Raw genomic sequence first — 12,675 nt, 5'->3', positions numbered from 1 at the left:
CCAGCAGTTGACGTAATTAATTGGCTGAAACGAAACGGAACGGGACCATTTAACAATCTTCTGAAATTGTCAAAACGAGCTTAATAGCAAAATTTACAGTCGCAAACGCTAAACGTGTTGAGGCTCTAAGAGAATATCCCGAACTCTACTGCAGAGTAGACTGGTTCTGACAGTTACAGCGTTTAGTTTCAGTATAGTGTAACAGAAGTATTAGTAGGTCTATTAGTTAAAGTATAGATCGTTTCATCCACGAAGACGCGTCCCACCAATTTTGAGTCAAGGGAAGCGCGGGGTGAGGGGAGTTTGATCTGAGCAATCCGAGCGTTATTATTGTAGTGTGCGTGTGCACTCATGGATAATTTAAGCGTGTACCGATAGCACCCAAACATTAGAATTAGGTAGAATGGTGGGGCGCGTCTTCATGGATGGAACAATCTATAGGTAAGTTAGACAAGAATGATGTCATAGGAATGAATTAAAGCCAAAAAATTCGAAAACTCGCTTATTTGCCAAATTTTCAAACCCTGATGTTATGAAATTTCAGTTTCAGATTATTGAAGTAAAAGTTAAAATGTCATGAGAGTCCTGATAAACAAAAGAAAGATAGTACTCAAGATGTTTCTACACACAATTTACCAAGTCATAAATTAGATTTCAAAGTGAACTTACTGATTGGACCTAAATTATATCTTCAGTAATGTCATGTGGTTTTGAAATAGGGATTAGAATCAAGAATCGCTTTTACAGCTTAAAATATTTCAGCTTAGATAATAAGTATTAAGAGGTGTGACATTTCGAGCTAAAGTTATTAGTAATAAAAAAATTGAAAAATTAAAGATATGGCCCATCTAGAGTCAATTGATTTCCCATTACACCCGCGTGTCCGCAATTTCAATAAAGCACAGACAGGTTGGCAAATATTTTTCCGAAGGAAGCAAGAATTCAAATACTAAAATCCAATATTTAGTTGCCAGATAAAATAAAACGTGGAAATCCCAGGCATCGAACAACTTTAGCGAGGCACACGGAATAATAATTTCGATCTTGTGCGACCGCGGACACAGCGAGAACAGATCCGCCATGATTGATTGACAAGTTTTTGATTAATTTCTTCTTTGTTTTGTTTGGTCGAGTTTGAAATTAACTTTGCATGAAATTTTTGGAATCGGGTTCGAGTGAATAGTTCGTTTAAGTTATGGCAAATGACGTCCACTGTTGGACAAAGATCTCCCCCAAGGATTTCCACTACGCTATTCTCATCCAGGTACTTCCCGCGACCTTTAGCATCGGTGCACTTATTGGGGGGCCTACCCAGCCCACACTACGTCTTCTGGCCCTTGGTCGCCACTCGAGAACTTTTCTGCCCCAGCTGTCATCAGCTCTAAGAACTTAGTGCCCCGCCACTCTTGATTTTAGCTATTCTTTCTTGTAGAATGCAAGAATTCTATTGAGAGTCTATCGTAACTTCTCGGCACCAGCCAATATGTTATTCCGAAATGGTAGTAGGTAGGGCAAGCTTAATTATTGGAACGTCTGTAAATGAACGGCACTAATGTAGAGTTTGAACTATTTCAACATATTTTTTTGTGTTGTCCTACAGGCTGTAAATAAGGCTTTATGTAAAGTGAACACTTTTAGTAATTAAAAAGCTTATGCTTGAGCAGGATCTTTCTTTCAGAATTTAAGATTTTACCTTGATTACAAGTGTCATTTGTTTAGAATTTTACTATACGATACTTTTTACAATTTAACTATTGGAACTGTCGTTTCAAAAGCAGCTAATATTGTGGGTTATTTTTCTGTTAGATTGTTGCATAGACAAGTTTGGGATATTTAATTTGAATAAGTAATCTTCTTGAAATGTGCTGTCTGTTCTATTTGGTCTGTCCGATCATGGCAGCTGCGAACGCTCGGTATTTTAACGCCTTCTAATTTTTTCAATCTTAAAACCCGCGAAATGCGGGATGGAACGTGTCACTGGGAAATAAATGGAATGTCTTGGAATACCGATACAGATTTGATCCGATTTCTTTTAATGGTTTTTCTGAAGATGCCGTAAAAGCTCGGTGAAATATGGAGATAATCGTGGACTCTGATAGTGCTGAATTACTTATGGAAATCTATGGGGCTAGGAATTTTATCTTTATGCTTACATATTATGGTATTGCTTATGGAGATGATACGCGGATACTTGAGTGCTCAGTAACTTCTATGAGGCTGGTTTTAGTGTCACGCGGACTGTCAGTGCGGATCGCTCCGCACAGCCGATCTGTATAAACTGCTAGGGAGCGGAGCGGTTCCTCCGGACCGCATTACTCTAAAACGCTCCCTAGAAGTTCATACAGATTGGCCGTGCGGAGCGAGTCCGCACCGGACGGTCCACGTGACACTAAAACCAGCCTAAGACAAGGGATTTCTTAGAAAGACTAATAATATATGAGTACAAAATCGACTCATAACATACACTATACGACATATTTACTTGAAAATACTAATACAAGCTGTCTTTGTATTAGTCATTATAATAATCCTCTTACTTGTTACTTGACTAGGTAATTTGAGGAGCTTCAAACTTCTATTCATTTAGGATATACATATAATTATTATTATGTCTCTCTACATTCACATATTTTCTCATTATAAAGGGTTTCCATTCTATCAATAGGTTTGCAAAACGGAAATTTCAAAGCTGATATCGGTCAGGTCCACCGGAAATTAAAAAACTTAATAATTATGGCGCAAAATGAATTTAAACAGCTTTCATTCTAAGCAAGGTTGTGCTTTTTGTAGCTTATAGTACAAGTTTTGTTTAGTGTGGGACTAGAGGCGCAGTGTAAAATGTTTAAGGATATTTATTTGTTCCAAGTTGTGCATTTAAAAATACCAACTAAATTGAGAACCTCTTTTTTGAAGTCGGTTAAAAATCCAACGAAATTGAGCTTTTCGAATCAACAAAAGAGAAGCGAGAAATCCGATGCCCGACTCTTGCTGCTGGACGTTCTTAAGCCATTTGGTTCCGGGTCCTTAATTGAATTCTGTTTCTGGGCCGCTAAGTAAACAGTGGTATTGGTTTCGAGTGTATTTTATGACTTTTGATTTAATTTTGTGAAATTTTTGTTTATGTTAAAGGAGTCTTATAGGTAACTGATTTAGTTTAGAAAAGTCTAACGTATATAAATTGATACGTATGTTCATTTGAAAAAAACGTTCATTTACTTTGTACTAAGTACCTACTTATACTACTGCCGTGGTTGCCAAATAGGTTAAAAGATTATCGCAAATTACATACCTAGTCTTTTCATTAATTTGGTAATGTAAATCTTACACATTACAAAATTATCTCACAAATAAGCATACAGTTAATTTAAAGTATGTAATTCAGTCAACCGACATTTAGTTGTAGGTATTATCTCTTTTTTGAAATAATCAATACCAATCAACAGTAGGCAAATTTTCACATTTTGGCTCTAAATGAGATTTTAATAAGTACTTATTTGTAACTTAACTTTTATTCACGAAATACTAATTAATTACCAAAGAAAGATTACACCATTATGGTGTCCCCTCTAATGGATTCATTTTACTATCTCCAAGGGTAAGTCAAACTTTCGTGATTAATGTTCCTCGAAAATAAATATACAAAGTAACTTTTACTATGGATATTTTGAGGAAATTTACTTCAAAGGCCGAGTATTTTTCTTTTACACATTACCTGGTAAATTCGAATACATATAAATAACTTCAGAAAATTACGCCACGCTAATGCGTAGTTTTAAAGATCTGAGCATAGGTACATAGAGACAAACAACGGTAAGCGACTTTGTTTTTAATAAGTACTACGAGTAGGGGAGAAGTACCAAATACTGGATATTTTTTGAAAACTTAAATAAATTCTTATTTAAATTCAAAAATATATTCATTAATTGCACTTAAAATTATTGCGTATCATTATACTTTAAATTAGTATACCAAGCTAAGTCTTAACTCTTTTATTTATTTTTATAAATAAATATTTATCCAAAATGGCTCAAATCAATCATGTAATTTTGTGTACCCTAATACTGGATATTGTATGTTCCTAATATCGGATATCCCATATAAGGATAACAATTTAATATGGACGCCTTTATGTTCAGTAGTGGACGTCCTATGGCTGAAATGATGATGATATGATGATCCAGTATTAAGGAACTGAACTATTTTGTTATTCATTGCTAGTTGGAGAGCTAATTTGTGAATGTCGAAAGCTCTCAAGCCATAGCAACTGTTGACCATCAGTATACAATTGTCAACAAGCTCCTTTTCCATTTCACTTATCATACTTTTATTGTCTCCTGAAGTCAATATTAAAAATAAAATGATGAACGAAAAAGACACTTTAAAATTTGATTGCCAAGTGATGAGAAATATGGCGATGCCGTCGAGGAAACCATCTCTAAAATTGGGTTGACCAACTGGTTTTAAATATTTCATGAAGATAACGTTGTTACTTTTTCAGTAATTGAGGTATCCAGTATTGCGCACCTATCCAATATTCGGTTCCGCTCCCCTATGTAGTGATATGAAAGGGATCAACCATTTTACTTTTTGAGTGTTATTCGGCAACTAAAAAGATGTTATGTAAATATAATTTGGACCGGTTAGGATGGATAAAAAAGTAGTCGTAAGCTTACAGTAATTGACATAAAGCTAAATGGTTCAGTTCTGTGCCCTCTAAAAATCAATGGATACCTACATTAGTGTAAAAGATAACATTTTCAATGAAACATTTAAATTGATAAAAAGTTTCATAAATGTTATATGTTTAAGTATTTTAGAAATCTTTCTTCTTTTAATTTTATGTGAACAAAGTAGGTAAACATAGCTCTAACTAATTTTTACCACGGCCCTCTTATAAGCTTATCAAACCAAAAAAGCCAATTGTGTTTAATTCAGCTTTCTTAAAAGCTTATAGCGAAGTTTCGAACAAATCTTTTGTAAGAAAAATATTATTTTCCAGGAAAAAAACTTGATGCTGTCTAATCTAAGACGCTTACAGCGCCATCTATCAGTCGGATAATAATTTATGGACTTAAATGCTCGTTAGGAGCTCAATCCGAGAAGTTCGCGCAAAAAATAAGCAACTACGGAAAATAGAAAAGGTTTTCAATAAATCTTCCGAGAAAAAACAACTACCTACAGTTCATTTTAATACAGACTAGCTGTGCCCATGACTTCGTACGCGCGAATAAAGGTTCATTAATATTTCCCGTTTTTGCAACATTTTTCTTTACTTCGTTTCACTTTCCTCGATAAATATCCAACACAAAAATATTTTTTCAAATTGGACCTGTAGTTCGTGACATTATCCCTAACAAACAAACAAACTCCTCAGCTTTATAATATTAGTATAGATAAGTTTGGAGCACAGGGTACTGCCATTAAGTTTCTTAGGAATTTCAATTTGTAGTCATTTAGGGTGTCAGTTCAGAGTCAAATTACGCAAATGGGAAAACAAGCATCTTTGCCAAACATTGTTTTTCTTGGTCTTTTCCTGGCACGTGTAAGTAATCATACTCGTCAGTATCCCATAAAAACGCTTGTTCCCAACGTGACACTCACAGGAGTAACATTGTTACTCGTTGGGAAAACAAAATCTCCTATCTAGTCACACATACACATTAAAGTACAAAGAAGGTACGACTTTAAAACATAAAAGTGTTATTTTTTATTTTCTCCTATTAATTGTATCGTCTTTCTCCGTGGTCAAATATCGGGTCCATTCTATGTCTCAACTTTGGAATAAAAAGCACCTATGTACAATGAAATGACTTAAAAACGTCACAAACACAAAAGAGTTAAATTCGCATTTTTAAAACGGATGATAATTTGTCCACCTTGTCAATCTAGAGTTATCCGTGATTGCCTTTTTTGTCAGCGATGATACGATACAGTCTTATTGTGGAATTCTATTAATTTTAGACGTACCTAACTGCTGTAAATATTTAGACGTACCTAATTGGGCACCGGCGAGATGGTCAGACGCGGTGAGGAAGACGGTGGGCGGAAGCTTGCATTGTGTGGTCCACACAGCTTATGACTGCAGTCTGTAGAGGAACACTATAATTGTGGTCGCGATCTTCATCAGTGAGGGACCGAGGAAGAAGAACAATTGTACATAAAGATGTTAAATGGTTAAAGTGCCATTAGTAGACCAGGAGTAAATACAGCTTACTTTACCTATGATATTCAACCGCAGATTTCCACAATGTCAATTTGAATCCTTTGATCGTGCAGACATAAAAATACTCTTTAAGATTTGTTGATTCTATACAATAAAGGCGTAACATCGCGGGTTTACAAAGGCTGTTTATACACGGCTTAGGTTCCGTAGGCATACTTCTTTTATGAACATAGTCAATATTAGTCTAGGTAATATTTGGGAGGGAAATCTTAAGATGAAATATGACAGGACAGCGGCCTTCAGCAATACTTAACATCTATTAAAAGTTTCTTACGTAGGCATTTTTTGGTTCGCAAACTTTTTCACCAATTGGCTTTCTAAGAAGCTTTGTGCAAAAACTCTGATTATAAAAGCGGCCCCTTAACAATTTTTCGTTTGTGCTGACTTTATATTATGTCAAGATGAGTAGCTACTGACTCAGCACATCACATTGTTGGGTGTATCAAATTCAGATTCATTATTTGCTATTATGTAGTATACCATGTTGTTACAAGTAAATTTTGCTTACAGCCTATTTAGCAATAATGTCAATTTTCGTCTTCAACTACCCACTTTTCAGCTTATTTATCGTTATTTAGTTGCCATAGCACAAGGTCTACGAAACTAGATAATTGGGGTGTACATAATACCGTTGTAGTTGGTCACTATCGTAGGACTAATACTCAATAGACCGACGATCTAGTGCAGGTTGCGGGATGCGCTTGGCAACGCAGGACAGTTCGTTTTTTCAATCCTTGGAGGAGGCCTTTGTCCATCAATGGGCGTCATTTGTTTTAAAGTAATAATCCGACACTGCTTTTGTTTTGTTTCTACATTCATACATAGGCTGAGTTGCACCAGCTGACTTTAATGGTCAACGATAACCGGTGTTTTTTGACGTTTGTTAAAGTTATAGTAAGATGGTGCAACTCAGCTTAGAACTCTCGTGAATTACCGTACCTTTAATGAGCCAATCTTATGCCACTCAACGTAATGAAATCTCCCTTTTTTGTCTGCCCAAACGTTACTTTTTGCGGTAATTACTGTGGTTTGCCGTCACTTTTATGGCACGCAGAGTAATTTGCTGACAAATTGACTGTCATGTGTTTAAGTGGAATATACCACTCTGCGGTTGCGAGTGATTGATGAGGACCACACGCTGTATTTTTAAAGGCATTAGGTAGAGCGTTTTATTAAAACATAACCCTATAATTCTACCTAAGTACTTATACCCGTATTCACAAACGATGCTTGCTTAAGTGAAGCAGCAAATCGAACGCACAGCGTTGACTAGAGCTCTGTGGATGGTTCGTGTGCGTCCACGTGCACAGTAAGAAAGTAAGAACTTAGTAATGTTTGTGAATACGGGCATTAGTGTTAAAGAGTCTATGATCAAGCTTGGTGCTGTCTTTAACCTGTACGTTAGTTAAAATATGTTTAACTTATTACGAGTACTTTAATAAAATATTTCTGGTGGCGAGTTAATTTGATTTTACTATCAAGTTCTGCTTCGGAGTTAAACATTAATTTTCAGAAAATTTCTGGATTTTTCCTACTCTTCTTGAAATAATTTTGTCAATTTGAAACATATTATTATGAGTAATCCACACTTAATGAAATTAATTTAATCACTGACGGTATTTCTCACGATACGGGATTGGTGTGTAGAATTCTTTAACTTTTCTACAAAGTATTTTATTTTAGGTCGACTAATTTCTTGACTTTAATGGCTTCCCATAACCTGAAAGCCTACAGGCAACGAAAGCTCCATCAAAGTTTACATTTCTGCCTAAATTGTGAAATAACAGTACACTTCAACAGTTTCCATTCCGTTGAGTTAAATTCTTTAAAACGTATCGTGAAAAACGTAATGTAAAAAAGTAACATAGGCATGAGCAACTAAAGGGTAACTGTGGCTTCTCAAATAATGGAGTCTTAGCCAAAACAAATGAAAGTATTTAACATCTCTATTAAATATTTTTTACTCTAAAAGCGTTTTCACACTACGTCCGATCTAAAACCGGATAAAAATATAATTTTCGAGAGCTCTTTTAGATTAAATACAATTTCCCTTCAATGGGACCCCAAAAATATATTCAGGAACTTATCAGTATTCGTCACACTATATCCAGATAAAGACAAATGGCGCACCGCAGCAAAGACAGTTTTAAATAAATAAGGCAACACGGACTCTGTTTCTGTAACACTTGTAAAATATTCAGGGTTGCTGTCTAAAAAATTACCCCATGTTGAGGCAAAAATGTGGCAAAAAAGCTCTTGTTTTTGGTATTTAACTGCTACTTGTAGTTTAATGTGAGCTTACCATGGGTTTACGTTAGGTGTGGTCGCTAGCGACTACGTAAAAATGATATTAAATGTATGACAAAAACAGCGATATTTTGACGCAGTCACACTGATTTCAATGACATTTCTTAACGACTTCTCGACTCGACGTCGTGACGACTATATGACAAATTATTCGATGTGAAACATTATTTTTAGTTCGTATGTTACCTACTTAAGATAAGCTTTAAGCTCTTTCTCCAATTGAGCCATGTCAAAAGCTTAAAGCTGCTTAATCATGCACAAAGATTGCTAAAGCCTACACAAACTTTAAGTCTATCCTTTCTTTTATTCAAGAAAAACGTAATCATCATTTCTGAATCTGTCAAAATCTCAGGGTTCAAACGCTGAAAAAAAGATTTAGCCGAAGCATTGTACGCTTAATTTTTTATGCGAAAACTTTCTCGACTCTCGTTTTTCTTACAGAGAATCCCAATAAAATGAAAGGGTCTGGAGTAATAATATTCGATTTTTGGTACCCACATAATAGAATTTGTTTCTCGCGAGTCGTGTGTCAAATTGAAATGCAATAATGTACTTACTGTGCGTCTGAGAAGCCCTTCTTGTAAATGCCAGTCACAGCTTATTATTTATTAATAAAATAATAATATTAGTAGTATTTCAAAAAATATTTTAGATTAATGTGTGACTTTGCCTTCATCTCTAGGTCTTTTGAAACATTATTTTTGATGCTTGAGGTTAATGTCAATTTGCCACAGTCAAGGCGCCACACTTGCAAGCTTTAGGTAAACTCTGAAAATTCATATCGTAGACTTGATAAAGGCGTTAGTAAAGTTACGAAAAATAAAATAAAGAGTGTGACGAATTTACACAGTGACTATCGATAAATATAGGGTCCTTCTAAATCAGCTACGTTCCGTTTAATGGGAGCATGTATACGTCACACTGAATACGTTCCCAAAGTTTGAGCCAAAAATTCAGGCTAGTTTCCGAGATAATTAAGGAAACAACTTCATTTCTTATCAACCCAATACAACACCCTGTTCAGCTGATTCACTACTACACTGACAAAAATCCGCACGCACACGAGCTTACGTAATGGCCGCCATTGCGCTTGTGCTGCCGTTGCCGCGTTGGGCCTCTGGCCGCGAACACAAGAGTGCCGCCGGACGACGGACCGGCGGGCGGCGCCACACAAGCTATTCTAGGGCTACTACTAGTTATTTAAGGAATTAAATTAAGCAGAAAATTAAAGTTTATTTATTTTTGGTAACATAAAAAAATCTTATGTGGTAAGTACTTATTTAGTGGCCTTAATGGAATGATGTTTATTCAAAAGTTCGTTAAAATACTTTTGCGCTTGTAAAAATCTTTTATTTCAAACGTAGCAACGAAACGAAGCAAAAAAGTTAGTTGCCGAAATCAATGACTTATTTTTATGCCATACACAAATGGGATAGTTACCATGACTATGAAATTTAGAATTACGGTTATTATTACGATAAAGCAGGCACATTTTTCATGTTAATTTTAATCGCTTAATATCCCCTTAGCAAATTAAAAATGTGATTCGTAATTGACTCGATCATAGCAGAAACTAAACGCTATCGAATTATCTACCTGTGATTATCGGCAGTCTTTAGTATTCCGAAGTAAATAAGTAAATAATTGTTCCCAACTATCAATTTTAAACTGAAATAATAATCATTAAAATCATCGTAGAAACAAAAAAAAATTATAAAAGTAAATAATGATAGTTTTATTATTGTTAAGATTAGAAAGAATTTTGGAGTTGACATCCTTATTTATGCGTGGCGGAGTCGGTGGTATCAAAGACAGCCGTCTCTCACAATAGCCGACCGCGCTAGTGTTGTAAGAACCTCGAGTCTTTAAAGTCTTTATTTTGAGACTTGAGTTTATTTTTAAGACTAGGACTCGTTAGTCACATGAATAAGGGAATAATTGAGTCTTCCGAGTCCTTTCGAGTATTTTAAGTTCTTTGAGCTAGACTGAATCATGACATGAACTTGAGTTGGTGTATACTAATAGGCAATAATGAGTGATTTCATATCATGATCCGTATGTTATATCCTAATTGAAAATAAAATAAATCGCACAGTACAAATGTAATATCAATAAAATTGCATTAAACGCAAATAATCGAATCAGAAGTATCCATCTAAAGACTGACGATTTTCGTAATCAAAAAGTTAAAACGGTCCAATAAAATAATAAACACACAGTCTTAATTCATAGCTATTTTATTTTCTTCAAACTTTTAATAAGTAAGATTCCAAGACTCGAGTGTCGTATCGTACAACACTAGCCGGCGCGCAGCAAACGAACTTTTAGACACGTGCCGCCGCCTTTAGACACGTGCCGCGTGACGGTACACTCACCAAAATAAAATTAAGAAATGCAACAAACTTTTTTTTACTATTCAAATTAAAATTGTGTTTATTGTTAAATCACAGGTACATAAGATAGGTCATAAATAAATACCAAGTTGGAACGGAAATGATTCGGAAATTTTATTTAACTAATTAGGTACCTACCTACTTCATCTACTTTTCTATTGTAATAGAAATGATGACATTAACGATTAATTTAAGAATGGACTTTGATTTAGGATAAATGGAATATCAATACAAACAAATTGAAGAGTTTTATTTGCTTCAATAGTCTAATTTAATGTTTCTAAATAATTGACTAGGCCATTGAATTACCTTCACAAAACAATAAGTTCGATTAATTTTTAATTATTATCTGTTATAGGATATTTTACCATGAAATACTCAACACCATAATTTAGATTCGAATCAATTGAAATCGAAAGCAAGCAGATAAAATAACAAACAAATAAGTTTCTTTTTTGTCGACTGTACGCTTATGCCAACTTTTCGGCTCTTGCTTTGGCGGCGTCGGCGTCTTTGTGTCAACAAAAGGCGTGCGGCTTGTCGGCATTTGTCGGCGCGTGCGCTTTGATTTAATTCAGTTTTTGACTAGCTTTCTTGTGTGAAGGTGCGTTTTGTAGTGCTCGTGAAGTGAACTATGACGCACAGATGCACAAATGCAAATAAATTTACTTAGACGCGCCTTAAAAATCATGGCCTTTGCTGGTTGATTTGTCGATGGTATCGTGAGTCCGTTTTACTGTGATTAACATAAGATAATAAGGATAGACAACGATATGAGAGTAGGCCTGCAACATTGAAGTGATAGCTCGCCCAATCAGTCGATCAGCTAATCGGCTATCAGCTGTGACGACTGCTGTGAGTTGTTATGACGTGAGTGTAAACAACAAAAAAGCGTGCAGTGGTAGTGAGCGTTGTGTGTGTTGTGTCTCGTGTTCCTGTGCAGAATGAATACACTAAAGCTTTGTTGTGTGAGTAAAAAATACAGCATGTTCCATTATGTAAGACGAAATGAATTTTTATTTTTGTTAGAAAATGTAACTTTGTAAAATCATTATAAAACACATACTCAAATTTGGTGAACTTGTTCAGTGTACCGTATAGATGCCCCCATTAAAAGGAATGTAGCTAGTTTAGAAGGACCCTGTATATCCAATGTTTGGAGTGGGTATATCGTGCACAGAAAAAGATACGAATTTACACAAGCTTTTCTCTGTGACGAGTCTCTGTGGCAAATCGACAGGAAGCCAATGCTCTGAGTGGGTAATTTGCAGCGAGCAGTGCAAATTAAATATTATGTGACGAATTTACACAAGCTTTTCTCTGTGATGAGTCGACTGTAGCAAATCTATAACAATCAATGCTTGAGTGGGATATTTACAGCGTACCCTAACTACCCTACAGAAAAGTATAATGTGACCAATTTACACAAGCTTTAATCTGTGACATTTCGACTCTGTGGCGAATCGACAATAACCCGATATTTTAAGCGGGCAATTTTCAGTTGCCCTGTAAAATATGTGTGACGAATTTACACCAGCTTTTCTCTGTGACAAGTCTCTATGGCAAATCGACAGCAAGCCAATGCTTTGAGTGGGTAATTTGTAGCGAGCAGTGCAAATTAATAGATTGATGCACTCAAAGCGTAGCAATGGTAATACTCGGTAATTATTCTGAGATTGGGCCAAATTGTTGTTCAAGATACAGACATGTCAGATGCATAGAATATGTGGAGTGTAGTTTGATATTAATATT

The sequence above is a fragment of the Ostrinia nubilalis genome, chromosome 21 (genome assembly GCF_963855985.1).
Source record: "Ostrinia nubilalis chromosome 21, ilOstNubi1.1, whole genome shotgun sequence".
In the NCBI taxonomy this organism is placed as follows: domain Eukaryota; kingdom Metazoa; phylum Arthropoda; class Insecta; order Lepidoptera; family Crambidae; genus Ostrinia; species Ostrinia nubilalis.
The sequence above is the reverse complement of the archived record's forward strand: the minus strand, read 5'-3'. Positions refer to the sequence as shown.